A 16,041-nucleotide genomic window follows, 5' to 3' on the forward strand; every position below is an offset into this window, starting at 1 on the left:
GTGATGGTACGTGGGTTGGTTCTTGCTAACTGGACTCGGAAGTGAAGAGTTGGTGACTTCACAGCGAGAATGATAAGAAGCTGTTATCAAAAGGCAATTGGTTTTATGAGATTTTTCATTAAATTACCTTCAAATTTTACTTTCTATAGCGAATGTCATGTGTAACGATAAATGTCCACAAATCTTAGGTAATATTTTGAAGAAAATATACTTATCATATATCAATGACAACTCTTAGGCCCAAGCGTCACTGGAAAAAGATTATATGATGTTTTTTGGGTTGATTAATGAATTTTTCGGGCAGTTTTTTGTAACTGTTTTCAGAAGTATGATTTTTTTCAATTTTTGGGAGCATTTTTTGAAGCGAAAAGCAAATGGTTCGGATGAGTTTGCTTTAAAAACCGATCATTAAATAATTAATTTGAACTAAAGATACTAAATGAATGTACAGATGATGTGTTCATAGCATGAAATGGATCAGTCGAACAGAGAAAGCCTAGATTTTGGCCAGACTGCCTTAAAATGATGATAGTACACTGAGCCCTGAATGCCGCTTCTCTCTTCAAATCGTTGTATGTTTGTTAATTTTTGCTTCGATTGATCCAACACTTTTACACTATAATCTTAACTATTTTGGAAAGGTAACTATTTCGAAAAAATATGAAAACCTCATTTAGTTTCTGTAGATTTTCCTTCTTGTTTTGAATCCAGAATAAGCTCATTCTTAATTAGTCCTAGAGTATCTTAGGCTACCAGCTACTGCACGAAAGAACTCTCAAATGTTCGCTGAAATGTCAAAAAAGAACCACTTGGTTAGGAACGGCCAAAAAAGAACCGGTTCGTTTGACTAATTAGCCCATTCTTTTATTATCGCCGACTTGCATCCATGAAAAATGGCAATATAATGAGGCTTTTCATGTGCCTTTCCCCGCACACCCATAATGAGCATGTCTGGTCGCGATAGAGCTGCTGTCGTGCGAGTGCTAATCTCCATTAGGTGTGGGCTTACCTCTATCGCCAACGATTTGACGAGCGTAATCGTGACAATTTGCTTCCGTCCCCGCGAGGAGTGAGGAGCTTACCAGGTACCGCACCCCTCCCTGCCCCTGCATGGGCATTCAAACCGGCGGATTATCCCTTAGGTCGATGGATTTAATTTCAAAATCCATGCTGCCACTAAACCACGCAGCAGAACGACTTTGAGCCGGATGTGAAATGGGTCTATCCAATTAGCGCGCAAGGTGAGCGGCGACAGCAGCACGGAATCGCGGCTCGCTGCCTCTTTTACTGTTACAGGTTTTTTTTTGTGTCGCGAATGAACTTTTGCGCCAACGGATGCCAAAACGAACTAGCGAGCGCGCATTGGATCCTCCCTTTTTCCCATTTCCGGTGTGGCCACTTGGCGGAAAACCAAACACAGCATGAACAAAAAAACGTCTTCATTTGCGAGCCTACCTTCGCGTGTGGCCGCCAAACCGGGGTGGGGGGTGCCAGGCAGGTTGGCCCCAAGTACCTGCCAAAGTTCCGCTTCCGATCCATGGGCATCGACAATACTTGGCGCGTAAGTTACGTGCGCGAGGGTAGAGAGCTTTTTGGAGAGGTTTTCTTTTGAAGAGCTGGAGCAGGAAGAAGAGGAGGATAACAAAAAAAGGGAGAATTAATGCTACACCGCGGGAACGGGCAGTCTGGGAATTTTCATTAAAACAACTCGAAACCAAACCAAACACTCCTGGAAGTCAAAAGAGGTAGAGAGGCAGAGAGAAGGACCCCCCCCCCCCTGAATACCGGAACGCAAATTACAAATATGGAAATTAAACAAAAATAAAACGAAATGAAAAAACAAACTGTCTGTCGAAAAACTGGTAAAAAAAACCTGGCAGAAGTGTATTAACGAACTTTTCATTTACTTTCCACTTTTGCAGGACGTGTAAACGTGAAGACCGGTGCCTGTGTGCACGTGTGTGTGTGTGTTAGTGCTGGCTGTGTCACTCCCACGGACGGAGAGAGACCCCCGGAACCGAACCGCCGGTGCACGCCAGCCAAAGTTGGAATTTCAGCGTTCGGCGTTCCGCAGTGCCAGTGCCGAGTGCCGAGTGACTAATGAACGAACGAGCCTAACCAGGACAAAGGCCGAAGGGAGGAAGAGAGTTCATAAATAAGTAACGTTCCAAACGTTGACGAAGAACCGTTGACAGCACGTGCGCGTGCTACTCGCGTAAAGTTTCCTTCACCAGTTCGACTTTTCCGAGAAGTCCACGACCGGCAGATCACGGTCAAACGGTGGCCACCCGTCATTAGCCGGAACGAAACAACGGGGGAAACCCCAGGATCGAATCGTGCGACATCGAGGTAAGTTGAACGCTTCCAGGTCTCGATGCCGGATCTTTTTCCGGTTTTTTTCTGTTTGTTGCAGAAAAGTTTCACCAAAAAGCGACCTTTTGGCTCGAGCGAGCGAGCGAGCGAGGGAGTGGACATACCATTCAGGCCGCGTTGTTGACGTGCTGACTTCTATTGAGTTTTCCCTACTGCGATTTCCCTCGGGAACCCCTTGGTGAAGGTCACCCCTTTTTTATTCGCAAATAGCGCTGTCCTGGCACCCTTTTCCGACTAGAAGCTTGCGTGGTGGGATTGATTTAAGGGAGTAATTGCTTAATTAATTATTGAAATTCACTTCACGAAAACGCGGGCCCGGGGAGAAGAAAGCGAAACCAAGGTTGGTTAGCTCGTGCGCCATTTTGTCGCCAAACGGCCTAACGGTTGGGACGCTAACCAGGACCGCACCCCGGGGGTCTTCGCTCGAGTGCCTCGAGGCCAGCACATTAATCGTTTGGCTCGATTGGTCGTGGAAATTAATTATTCACCTTACCGAGGGTGGTGGCCAAGAACGCACCCGTAGCGTCGGAGACCACAAAAAACCGCGTCCGCGACGACGGATCCAGTTCCTAACCGGCACAGGAGTTGGGTGCCATGCTGGAGTTTAGATAAAAAATTTAAAGCACAAATGGCCTCTTGTGGAGGGGGGAACGTGATGAGAGGGTAGCAGTTACAATTTAACCTTTCTTTTTTATTAAATTATTACCGTCAATTTGCCACTCGTTGAAATATTGAGCAGCGACATACCTTGCGAGTGGAACACTTTGAGGGGTTGGGAGTGGAACAGGGCGCGATGCTACCGAGAATTAATAACGGTTCACTGTTTATGGGACACGCCGGTTGTGCTGGAAAGGACTACGGGGACACTCTGTCTGAGTGATGATGGTGAGCGTGCGAAAGGGATGGACAGGATGTTCCTTGTTGGAACACTGTAGAATGTTGGACCAAACTAATGGTTTTAGAAGAATTTATTACACAAAATATTGGCCATGAATTTAATTTGAGGATTTGTTTTAAATAAAAAAGCTACATCATCGTCATTATGTTATCGGATTTTTTTACAATCGTTCCACAAATACCAGCCAGTTCCTCTAAGACCAGTGGAACATGTAAAAACATTAAAACTAACTGAAAAACAAAAAGGACATAAAAACTATTGAATGTTTCGTTTTGCAATGGCTAGAAACTATGAGCCTTTCAGGATTAATCTCAATCGCGAATAAAAAATAACAAAACAAAGTGAAACGATAAAAGAACGAAGCTCCAAAAATCCTTCGCCTTTCGGGGGAAAAAAAACTATTGAAACGCTAACGTTTCTTTTTTAAACAAGTTTAATCTCATTTGAAACTATAACCTCAAAAAAAAAGGCACACAACTTTCCCGGACACATAAAAAAGTGAAACGAATCGACTCCTAGAGCCTCCACGAGGGAGAAACAAAAAAATACCGGCATCAAACAATCCCAGCCCGCCGGTTCGAGCGTTAAGGATTAGGAAACAGTCCGGGTGTTGGTGGGGGTAGGTAAGCCAAGCAAGCAAAGGCATTAAGTAGGTATTGTTTTCGGTTTGAACTTTTTAATTCCTGTTAAAGCGACGACCGGTGCCTCCTGGGAGTGAGGAGAGGCGCCATCGCAGAGAGAGGAAAAACTTTTCGCCAACATTATCATCAAGAGTAAGCCCAGTGATCGAGACTCCGGGACACACAGACACACAGTACCAGTAGCTAATGTAACGAAAGTTGATCGAGCGAAAAAAAGAGGAAGAGAGAGAGAGGGAGAAGCATCCATGGCGAGTACATGCAGATGATAAGTCACACACACATACACCAGCACAACGAGGCTTTACTTTGGTTGAGCTTCGGTGAAAATCCGTCGGATTTTTCCATCAACTCACACTCACGCTCTTCACTTTCTCTCTCTATCTCTCTTCTGGGGGTCCGGCTTTTAACTTTTCTCACACCCTCGCCTCATCGCATTGCGCATCGCAACGTAAATAATTGTTTCGCGAAACGAAACACTCGCCCGATCAGGACGAACTCATTTATCAGCGGCCAGAGAACAAGAGGCTATTCACGCTGGTGCTTCCATTCGTTCTGTAGCGAATGGACGCCAACAACAAAAACTACGGTTCCAAAAAAGGACAAGAAAATCCCAAGTGCCCCATTTGGTGCGTCTGCAGGAAGGACCTTTTCCTCCACACCATTGGAACAGCGTGAAGGCGCGAGAGGAATGTTGTCAGTTTGTTCATTCCAGTCCATTCACGATTTTTCTGTTCTGTTCTGTTGTTGCTACCGTGGTGGTGCTTGTGGTACTGCTACTGGTGGTAGTGCTTCTCTCTGTTGATTTCACTTCCGGCAAAACGCACGCCGGGCCGGCCCGGCGGCTGATTGAAGGTTGAAAAATGACAACCGAAACCGGAACGGAATGGAGTAAGAAACCTTCCAAGGACCACGACGATGCCGCCACGATTAATGCGAACGCTTAGTGAAAGTGAAATCTAAGGATGGCGCACGGCATTCAATGGACGGACCATGATGGCTCTCCGGGGGTCAGCACGAGTTCAGAGTGGGGAACGCAAAGGGAAGGCATTATTCGTTTTTCCTTGGATTTGCTAATCTAAACCGATTGGCCACTCACACACACACACACACACGGTTGTGAGGTTTCCTTTTATGCCCGGCCATATAGTGTCGGTAATATTGATTAGCAGTAGCAGTAGCTAAGCTGTGGATTAGGATGGCCTTTTGGGAACATTTTTAAGGGAAAATTGAACATATTTGAATGGGTAACAACATATTTCATAACACTTGGGATCTCGTGCAAGCAACAAAAACCTCGAAAGGGACCGAAAACTATCGCCATAAATGACTCTATCTAGTTCTACGGGTGTTTTTTTGGGGGTACCATAAATCACCGGCATTAATCCAAAGGGTAGATTGAAAAGAAACGAAAAAAAAGGTATTCACACACACACACGGACGCTCATAAACAGAGCAATGGCTTTCAATTCTTATGCAAATACCTTCCGGATAAACATATCAATTATCTTAATAAATTCATTACCGCTCCGCTGCCACGGTGCTGGATAACGGAGTGGATTGTATCCACTCCACCGGGCACACGGGAACCTTATGGTTTGTAGACCAAAAAAAGAAAAAAGAAAGGTGAAGGACACGCCGTTCCTGTATCCTTTCGCTCTCCGTTCCACGCCGGTTCCACCATTCGTTCCAGAGGCTTAGAACCGTAACCGGAAGCGACCGATCACTTTCACCTTCCAGCGCTCGGGAAACATGCCAGAGTGGCCAATGGACGGAATAAGGGACCAGGCAGGTGCCCTCCAACGAGGCGGGATGAAAGTAAAAACGTTAAAATCTTAGTGCATAAATCAATTTAATGGACCTTCGTAGGTCCTTGCTCCGTTAGCGAAGGGTGTTCCGAGGCGCTCTCTCTCTCTCTCTCTCTCTCTTCTGGTCTGTCTTTTCCCCGCGGAAAAGCGAAAAGGGAAAACACATTTTTAACCAAACTTCTCGTTCGTTCGAGAGGTTGGTTCGATGGATGGTTGGGACGAAAATGACGAAAGAGTGAAAAGGGGGTCCGGCCACTGGCACTGACTCCAATCATTCACCAACCGGTGACGAGGCGCTAGGTCCGTCGGTCCGTTCCAAGAAAATGGAAAAGCAAAACGTACCGCGTCTACTACGGAACTCCGGTTGGTGTTTGCGCAGAAGCTTTGAGACTCCCCCCCGGCAACAACGGGATGAAGGACGCGTTCGCTTTGTCTCAGCTGGCACTCCGTTCACTCGGAGGGGAAGGTAATAAAAATTTATTGGTAATTTTTATTGTAGCGCAAACCAACCTCACTCACACTCAACCAGGAAGGAGGAACCGAGTACACCGTGTCCTCGGCTACGGGGTACGCAATGGAACGCCATTTTTCCGGACCAAAAACCCAAATCCTACCGAGACACCTATTTTAGAGGAAGAGCGATGTGTGTGCTCTTGTGCTGCGGGAACAGCTTGTTGTGTCCGTGTGTCCGTGTGTGTGTTGTGGCCATGGCTGCGCGACCATCAGCACCACTGGCCAGGAACTGGTTGTCTGTCCCGCGTGTTTGTGTTGGCTGTTCGGTGTGTGCTTTTATTTCGGCCAAGCACCTCACACCAATGCACCAATAAAAGTGAAAATTTCGCATTTTCCGACCGTTCGGGATGCCTTCGAGTGCTGGTCTGGCTTCAAACGGCAACAGCAGTAGCAGCAGCAGCAGCATTTGCAATAAATCGATTGAAGCTGGAGCTGCTGCACACATCCTGATGTGTGCTGCTGCTGTGTTTGCTTATTTTCCTGGCTGTTTTTTTTTATGCTGGCCTTTTGGGAGTCTGCTGTCTGGTTGTCCCCCACGGGAAGCCGGAGGGCTAAGAAGATTACTATAGCCAGACACTCGAAAGGGGGGAGAGCAGCGAGAGAGAGAGAGAGCGACTCATTTCGACCGGAGTTTGTTTATGGTAAAATTGAAAATGGGAAAAATCCATTTTACGATGGCTAGCCGGCATCATTGCGCATGTTTTAATGGTTGTGGCGGTGACGTGGTGACATTGCTATTTGCACGAAAAATAGTTCCTGGAAAGAGCTTGCACATGTTAACGTTAAGCAAAAGGGATTAAGCGCGTTGTAAATGCCATAAAATGGAGGTACAAATGGTCATCCGTTTTAACTTTAAATTTAAAAAAATACTCCCTTGAATACATCCACATTGAAAGACGCACAAGGCAAACTATTCCATGACAAGTCCGCTCTGTCTTTTGTCAGCATTACGCGCCCTCCCCGGGAACTTGCGCGAAATAGATAAAGTGTGAAAACAAACGGAAATCAATTTTCAAGCGAATCCTTCCTAGCCACTGACAGTGCAGAGTTCAAGTCCTTTCCGTCGGCCACTTCGATAGGAGTGGAGCAGTTAAACAGTGAAATGGATGAGGAGGTACTTTGCGCGCCAAGTGGTCGCGAAGCGAGACCAAGACCAGAAATGGATACACTTGCTCCCGCCCCGGGGGCAAAAGCGTCTCTCATCCCTCGCTTTTCCGATTTCCGGCCACGTGAATTCTAATTCCAGCTGGTAAGAACAATGGCAGTTCAATTATTGCCCCAGGTCTGGTCTGCGGCTGGCTTGTGGTGGAGAAAATAACTTGAAAATATCAATCAAAAGGCGAATTTGATTAGCTTGGCCACAAACCAATAAAGCAGCGGCTGTGTGTTTGCGGTAGCTTCTACTCTGCTTCTGCTCCTTCTCCTGCTCTACTTCTTCGCCGGCTTCCGTTGATGGTGTGCTGAGTGGGTTGCTGCACAGCTGGAAAAATAGAATTCACTTCCCGATCCGCGCGATGGTCTTTGGCAGCGCTCTTTCGCTCTCTTTATTTCTCACTGCACTTGCTGGCTTTCCTTTCCAGCTTCTCAACTCTTGACGAACCGGCCTGAGTCAAGTTTGCCTTGAAATGCAGCCAACTGCGATTGCCATTCTCGAGAGTGATCGAACGGTTTGCCTCTTTTGCGCTTCTCATCGCATTGCGCTTCATTCCACATTTCCATTCTGCGAACCACGAGGCATGGGAAATCATAAGCGGCCGCGACCATCGCCGGTTGCTTGCTTTTTAAACCGACGGACGAATGGATGGATGGATAGATGGACAAGGAAGCTGAAGTTAAATTTAGTATTCGAGCACTCGAACTTGCTTCTGCGGGCTCTATCGTGGCTATTTGCAGGCAAAAGCTGCAGGTCCGTCGTGTCCTTGTATTGATGAGCATTGATGCCAATTCCATTGACCGCTTCCTGGAAGGGACCTGAAAGGAGTGAGAAAATGAAGATAAAGTTAGTGAACAACCAACTATTTCCTTTTTACCGCGGGAATTTCGTTTCGACGAAACTTCATCTCCGTTAAAGTTTTTCCGGAAAATGAGTTAGTGTCCGTTGTAAAAGTTGGTATGGAAAATTCAATTCCTGGTTCTCGGGTTCGTGAAGATCGTTCACACTTTTCAAAGTCCATTTGGTTCGTATTTATATATCCTTTTCAATGTCCATTTGGTTCGTTGACGTACCTTTCGACCTCCAGCGATCCAGACCAAACACAACAAACACAAGCAGTACCGAGGTTCCTTCGCATCCCCAAAAAAGCACCCTCGTACGCGTACTAAAACAACACAAACGAACCCCACAAAACAGGCTCGTCTTGTTGAGTGAAGCCATTTCTCCTAATGACCCCGACAGGGTGAAAACATTTGGCATTTCTACTACTAGTCACCCCCTCGGAGTACAGGAAATCCTTCTTGTTAGAATCCTGCTGCTACATTCTCCTGCCCGTCCGTTGGTTGGTTTTAATTGTAAACGCACGACCACCCCGTGCCTGGCATAACTCAACCGGCGTGAGTGATTCTACCGTTCGCTTTCCGGCGTCCTCGAGGCTGTCGCCAGGACACAGGATCTCCGTTTCGCCGTTCGCTCGCGCATGGCAAGGAAATGGTGAAAATGAACCTCAAATTGGCTGAGGCCCTGGCCAACGGGGACACCCCTCTTGAAGTGGTGGCGCGGCCATTGCGTGACGCACGACATTCAAGGATTAAGCAACCGAGGGACCGAGCGGACGGATCAGACGGGGTGTTGTTGGTGTGTTGGAGCTTTTCCACAAACTTGGACGAAAATTTGCTGCGAATTTGCTGTGCGGCCATCGCGTGGAAACGGGTCAATCATTTTTTGATTAATTTGACCTCGTCTTGGAGGCTCCAGCGGACTCCGCATGCCCCGTTTCGATCGATAAAGATGGAAGCGAAAAGAAAGCGGTGAAAGAGGGTGAAAGAAAATCTTAGCGTCGGCCCCGAATTTCCCCTTCCCTTTGCTGTGTTTTCTGCCTGTTTTTTTTTTCTTCTTCATTTATTCCTTCCAGCCAATATGCAAAACTCAGTGAGGCGAGCAATTTATTCTACTTTCCTTCGGCTTACGGCCGACCATGCATTGCAGTAACGGGAAAACGGGGGACGAAAAACCCCCCGAGAAGGAGAGAACGAAAATGGCCATCCTGATGTGGCCGTTGACCTTTTTTTTTCGGGATCCAGGCGCTTTAAGCGATACGGTCAACCCGATGCCGCAATTGCCCAATCGGTTATGCCCGGTGGTCGAGTATGACCACACCACAGGCTGGCATAGGCAGAAAAAGAGGAGTAACTGGGATAGCTTAGGATAATAGTATTGCGACGCTAGTATTGAACCCATGTACAGGATACGGAGGGAAGAAAATAGTCCACACTCGCCAAACACAGAACCCATAGGTCACCGACGACTGACCGTTGCCGAAAAGGATGCCAAGAATCTGACGCCAGAATGTCTCTTTAAAGAGGACACACTCCGGCGCCGGCTGCAGGTCCGGCGCATCTTGGGTGTTAGTACTTCATTTCCGGTCATGTTCCCGGTCCCGGTGGTGCGCCATTAAGAAGCAAGAGAGCGAGCGAGCCAAGGAGTCCCGTTTTGCGCGAGAGTTGATTTCGAAATATGAAAATGGTGCCCAATTTCCATGTTGTGGCTATTCCGTTTCTTTCTTTCTTTGCTTTTCCCCCTGCGTTCCGAGTTTGTTTCGTTCCGGAGGATGGTTTGGCTTTTAAAGGATGCGCCATCGTAGTTTGGTTAGCATTTCATTTTCCTCTTCCCTCCCGAAAACTCAAATCCTCGGGCATTCTGGCACACTTGCCAGCCTCATTCTGGATGCACTCGGAGTGGTGCAGCGGCACGGTCCCTGATGCTAGAGCCAGCCAGTTGGTCCGCTGGTTCACAACGGACACACGATGATCATTTGCACTTCTGAACTGCCACTTTAGATACGACGACGGCGGCAGAAGAGGAAAGCAAACCAACCAACCAACCAACCGGAGACCGCTGGCTGGCTCGGGAGAGTCCAATGTTCGGTTTCGTCCGTCGGTCCGTTCGTTCGTCTGTGGAGCAGAAGATGCAGAAAGAAATCAATTTGCCGGCACCCCGAGCTCGCTGGCTGGCTTCTAGTGGTCGAGATTGGAGGGAATGCATGCAAAGCAATGCCCGACTACACTTGCCTTGAGAGCTTACCCCCCAGGGAGGGAATTTTTCAATTTCCAGCCAAAAAGTCTTTAAACGATGCTCGGAGCATCATGCTGTGCTTTGGAGCACAGTCGTACGCTGGAGTGTTTGAAGAGCTTGGTCCGTTGGTAGATGCTAGTTCCCTAATTGAATTGAAGCTCTCTTTGTGTTGTGTGTATTGTTTAGTTGAAGTCCTGCTCAGCTGGTAATATAATTTGGAGGAAAAGCATTAATCTGTAGGGGATAACCTGAGGAATCTCTTCCATCAATCCATCCATCCAGGACTAACTTAGTGCTTGCAGTGAAGCTGGTAATTAGTAGTTTCCACTGTTTCTGCCTCTGCTTCTTCGCTTTTGCCGCATAACCGTTACACGTGCTTCACGTGCGCTTATCATGCTCCTAATCACCATCATTTCGTTAAAACACTTCGTTACGATTCCTATCACGCCGGTCGGTCGATTGCCTCGTCGTTGAGTGGACCTCGTAAAAAGAAGCGCTTACCTCTCGAGCTTATTTATAACAACCTGCAAGCCCCCTGTACCCGACACATACACAAGCACACATTACACGCCTTCTAAATCCTTTCTCTCCATTCGGTCGAGAGCCATAATTTTCATGTCAAATATTAGCTCCACCGAGTGGCGTGTTGTGTATCGATCGGTTTCGGTACGGTAGAGTCGTATGACCGGCGGCGTTCCTGGCCACCGATTTGCCCGGCACCCGGATCGTGAAACAATACCTTCGTGATTAACGGCTGGAAAAGCGGAATAAAATTACTTAATTGTGTTCCTCACGCCCCGTCCCGACGAGCTTTCCCGGCCCGGGCTCAGCGTTTGAATTCATTAGCTTAGCGCGAGGCCACGGGCCAAGATTGATTACTATCCGAGCTAGAGCTCGTATACTGCGGCCAGTGCCGGCGCCCGAGGACCAGTAACCGAACCGAACGTGTGCAAAAAACCTTTCTCCGGAGTGACCGGACCCGGGAAGGTCTGAAGTTGGATTAGACACACACGAAACAAAAAAAGAAAGAAAGGTCCTTCTCGTTAACGTTAGTCTAGAGAGAGTGATTGCTTTTTATGAGTTACGGCTCACCATTTCACTGCACACACACACACACTGCTACTGCTATGTAAGGTGATCGTGACGCTTTGCACGCTGGCTGACCAGCACACACGAGGTGGGGTGTTAAAAAGGATTGCCGAGTGGAAAAACGTCTAGAAACGTATAAACATAAGCAGCTTTGGCTGCGCCATTATCACGATTTGAAAGTAAGAGGTCATGGTGAGAAGTAGTAGTAAAACCGTTCCAGTAAAAGCCAACCGGTTCCAACCAAAGCCAATTCATAAATCTAAGATCGAGCACCGTGGTTGGCATAAATCCGCGTCAGCAATTAGTGCACCAACCGTCAAGTGGTGGCCTCTACACAAGTAGTTCTTCCTCTACACGGAATGAGTAGTGACCACTACCCGTTCGCGCGCGCGCGCTAGTAGTGGATTTAATTTATTTAAATTGCCCATCACGAAAGCTGTACATTAACACATAATTACTTCATTACAAAGACGAAGGGACGAGCACGAAGCGGGAAGGAGAAACATGGGATGGTATAGCCATTGCATTCCGGGCACTTTCGTGGGACTATCTAGCGATCAGCAATCGTCAAAAAAGGGTATGGAAAATGATGGTCCTTTTAATTCCTCTATGTATTCGTGGTCGTGTGTTTGTGTGTTTGGGACAAAGTGGAACGCTCGTTCGAGTCGTTAGCTGTCGAACACACTGGACGCCGGTGCACGACGCAGACGGCAATCAATCGTTCATTCAATCAAGCCGTTCACTTCAATAACCGTCGACGTGGGGATTGTCCTTTTGCGGATTAGAAGTGTAAGTCCTGGCGAGAGTTTTCCAAAAAAGGGATTCCACTTTTTCGCTAAAATAAAGTAACCAACCAACCGGCTCACCGATTCTTGGCATTCCGTTGGATTCGACGTTGCACGCGATCCGGGTAGCAGCAGCACGCCATCACCGGCGTGGCGGATTACCGTGGTTCTGGTGGAAGAAAAAATTAGCAGAACAAACGCGGTGGAGGTGCGGGAACAAGGGCAAGGGTTTGCGTGTGCCAACGAAGTTGTGTTCTCCCAGGGAGTGGGGTCCCAGGATGTTGAATGGTTCGCCTGGTGAGCGATGATAAATGTGCAACAGTGCCTCTTCGCCTTCCTCGAGTCGAGGGTCGAGTGCTTAGCCGAGGGTCCAAACAAAGGAAAAACTGCATCGTTTTATCCTTGCTTGTGTGGTGGCGGACCACCACCACCCCTCAATTCGTGAGGGAATATTATATTTTTTAATAACAATGAACTCGCCGACATCCCAGAGCGAGGGAGAGAGCTTTCCACCGCCAGCGCCAGAACCGTGTCTTTGTCGTCTGGTCCTAGTGTGGAGTTACTAGCCAAACTATCGAGACCGGGTGGATTTTTTTTGTGTGTATTGACCATGCTAATGGTTTATGTTTTGCAAAATGTGGCAATTAGAGGGCAAAACTTTGTGCAATGAACCTGTAAAATTTAACTTTCAAATTTGCGAACGGCGGTTGAGGCCACGCGAACAAGGGGGTGGGGGGATAGCTTGTCCGATAATTAGCTTAGCTCATTACGTGTGTGTGTGTGTGTGTGTGTGTATTTGTTTATAAAGCTGCGTCGAAGCTACATCATGAATACGGACCAAGGCTATAATCAAGATGCAAGGAGAGTTTTACAACAGTAAATGTAAATTTGAAGCACTAGACACAACTCCCTCCCCACCGTACCGAGTCCAGCGGCCAATTTAATGAGAAATGATTCCCCTAATTTTGATCTCATCAAAACGAATGAAGCTCCGTCCGAGTAGTAGTCGCCTTTTCAGCATTTCGCCAGAAGAAACCTCATTTCTCGTTCGTGCTCCGTTTTCCCATTTTTCCTTGTCCGGCCCGAAGTTGAATATTCATTCCGCAAAAGTATTTTGATTTAATTCATAATGTTTGAAAGCCACTCGGAAAAGATTTCATTCGAACCGGACTCTGACTCGGGCCTGTGCTCATTATGGAAAGAGAAAAATCATGTTTTCACTGCCTGGCTCGCACGCGCGCGCCCGTTGCCTAGTCTACTCCACCGCTGACTGGCCTGTGGACAACGAAATAGTATGTCCTCGATAGAATGTCATCGTGACGGGCGCTGGTGCTGGTGCTGCGAGAAGAATAAGATTAAATTTCCTAAAGAAGACCGCAACCCCCCCTCGGGTGGGGCGGCAGGGGTTGGTGCGGGTGAAAATGTATAACAGTGGCCCCTCGAGGACACCGACACGATGAGCTGATGGACATCGGAGTGGTCATTATGGAGCGGTCAGCGCTTGCTTTGCGATAATTTAGTTGCCTCTTTCTGGCTTAACCTCGCGGCTGCTTCGTTGGTGTTGATGGCGAAGCGAAGCCTACTCTGCCTGCGAGCCACCGCTGGACGGATACACTTCAGCCGGATTGTGATGTTTTTCGACAAACATTGCGCCAACCAGCAAGCCCCCCGCCCCGGTTCAAGTGTCAAACTCGCAATGACCACCGTTCGTTGTGAGGGAGTTGAGAGGTTTTTTTTCAAATACCGAGAAGCCATCATAAAAAATAAAAAATCGTTCAACGGAGATAGTGAGAAAAAGTGTGAGAGGTTCAACTGGGTGGCAGTGACAAGAAATGGAAGCTGCTCAACACCAACACCACGCTCTTGCTGGCTCAGCAGAAGCGGATTTTTTTTTGCAAATAAAATTAAATTTCTGCTCACCATTTACCACCACTCCCAATGCTTCACCCCAAGGAGTCTCTTCGAGTTGTTGCTACCATCGGGACAGTACTCCAAATAACTCGCGCCTCGCGCTTTTGGGACTTCTACCAACGTCGAGAAGTAAGTTTTTAAGTTTTTCAGAGTCGCAAACAGAGGATACAGTGCATCTCGCCTCGGTCGCCGGTACGACGACCACTTCTTGATGACGCTCGGTTAGGACGTCATCCGTTTCAATCTAATTTACTCTACACCTCTCAGCCTTTCCCTTCCTCGGCTACTCTCGTCTTTACTGCTTGGAATCGGAAGTCCGTTTCATCCGTCCGATGCAGCCCGAGCTCAGCTTCGCCTCTAATGATCACGCGAACCGACAGGACAAGGCCTGTGGCAAGGATTCATAATGTAGTGCCCGTTGTTGTTGCTGCTGCTACTAGCCCTGGACACGGGCTACTGCTGCTGCTCCTGCTGCTGATGATGATGGCGGTTTATTTTACGCTTAATAAAAAGAAAAGTTGATGGAAAGAAGCAAGCAAGAAAAAAGAAAGGGAAGAAAGGGCAGAATTTTCCGGCCATTTTCCGACCAGCGCAGGAATTCCTCGGAGCTTGGGAGGGTTTTTTTTTTTTGAGGATTTCGCTCTTGGCCGTTGCCCGTGACCCGTGGCGACGAAAGGTGAATTGGACGGAGAACGGTTCCTGATGTGAAAGGTTCTACTGCTGTTGCTGCTGCTGCGGCTGCACGGTTCCTGACGAACGGACAGTCTGTTGAAGGCATTTTCCGGGGGCCCTTCCCTTTTTTTGTGGTACACTCTTGTTCGCCAGTTTTTCCTCAAACTGTCTCAATTTATATTCATGATGAGCTTTCATTTTTCACTTACAATTTCCATCCTTCCCCACCAAACCCAAACCCCAGGTGGATTCGTGGAAAAAGGAACTCAACCAAAACCACCGGACCGTTGCTTGTGTGTGAGTGGCGCGGACGGGTTTTTGATTATGGCCAAGGGTGGTGCACAATCACCACCAGAGCCACGGAACGGCGCCGTGTGCAGTTCGTTCGTTGCAGTTCGTTTGCTGCACTATTTACCTTCTAATATCGCGCTCGGACGGCACGAGGTTGGTTTCGTTGGATCGCTTGTGGTCAAAGTGGCCCGTGAGCCGCACCGCGTTGATGTTTGATCCCTGAGCCGTGCCAGTCGAGGCGGCTAATGTGCGTGAAATTGAAATTTGACTCGGTTCTACCTACACTGCCGCTGCTGCTGCGTCACGAGACCGGTTTCTCTTCTCTCCCCCCGCGTTTTGGGAGTGGCAAATCATATGCGATATGCTCACGGCCGCGACCAACGACGGTCAACGTAATACTGGCGGTGCCGGGGAAAAACATATCCCAGGCCGCGCACTAGCATGCTGCGATGCCACGCAACATGAACAACATGATGATGACCGAAGAAAGCGGCGCGCCTAAAGCGATCGAGTAGACTGGACGTTTGAGGTGTAGCCCAAGCGTCACTAAATTGATTATTCACGAAGAGTGCTGTGACGCTGTCGCCGTACGGCACGGCACGAGATGAGATGCGGCCATGATGGCCATGGGGATGAGATTTAAATTTCTGAAAACGCTCCAAAGCAAATGAAGGCCAACAGAGAGTCTCGGGGGATCGTAGGTCAACCTGGCAGCCCTCTCAGATGTTTGTCAATCGCGTTTCGCGGATGGAAAACGTATTTTAAGTGTGGCGAATAAGCAAACTGGTGGCTAGCGAGCTGGCGAACGAAACGCTTTGCTTTGGTGCCATTTTGA

At 48.0% G+C, this 16,041-nt stretch overlaps 1 protein-coding gene across 1 annotated transcript in view; it reads left to right on the forward strand.

Moving 5' to 3' along the window:
* LOC125954946 (nyctalopin-like) overlaps positions 1 to 16,041 on the forward strand; it is an 81,286-nt gene that overhangs the window by 32,009 nt on the left and 33,236 nt on the right. The window contains exon 2 of the mRNA XM_049685656.1: positions 1,923 to 2,349. The gene's annotated coding sequence lies outside the window, so the exon portion shown is untranslated. The remainder of the gene's footprint in view (positions 1 to 1,922; positions 2,350 to 16,041) is intronic.

The sequence above is a fragment of the Anopheles darlingi genome, chromosome 3 (genome assembly GCF_943734745.1).
Source record: "Anopheles darlingi chromosome 3, idAnoDarlMG_H_01, whole genome shotgun sequence".
Classification (NCBI taxonomy): Eukaryota; Metazoa; Arthropoda; class Insecta; order Diptera; family Culicidae; genus Anopheles; species Anopheles darlingi.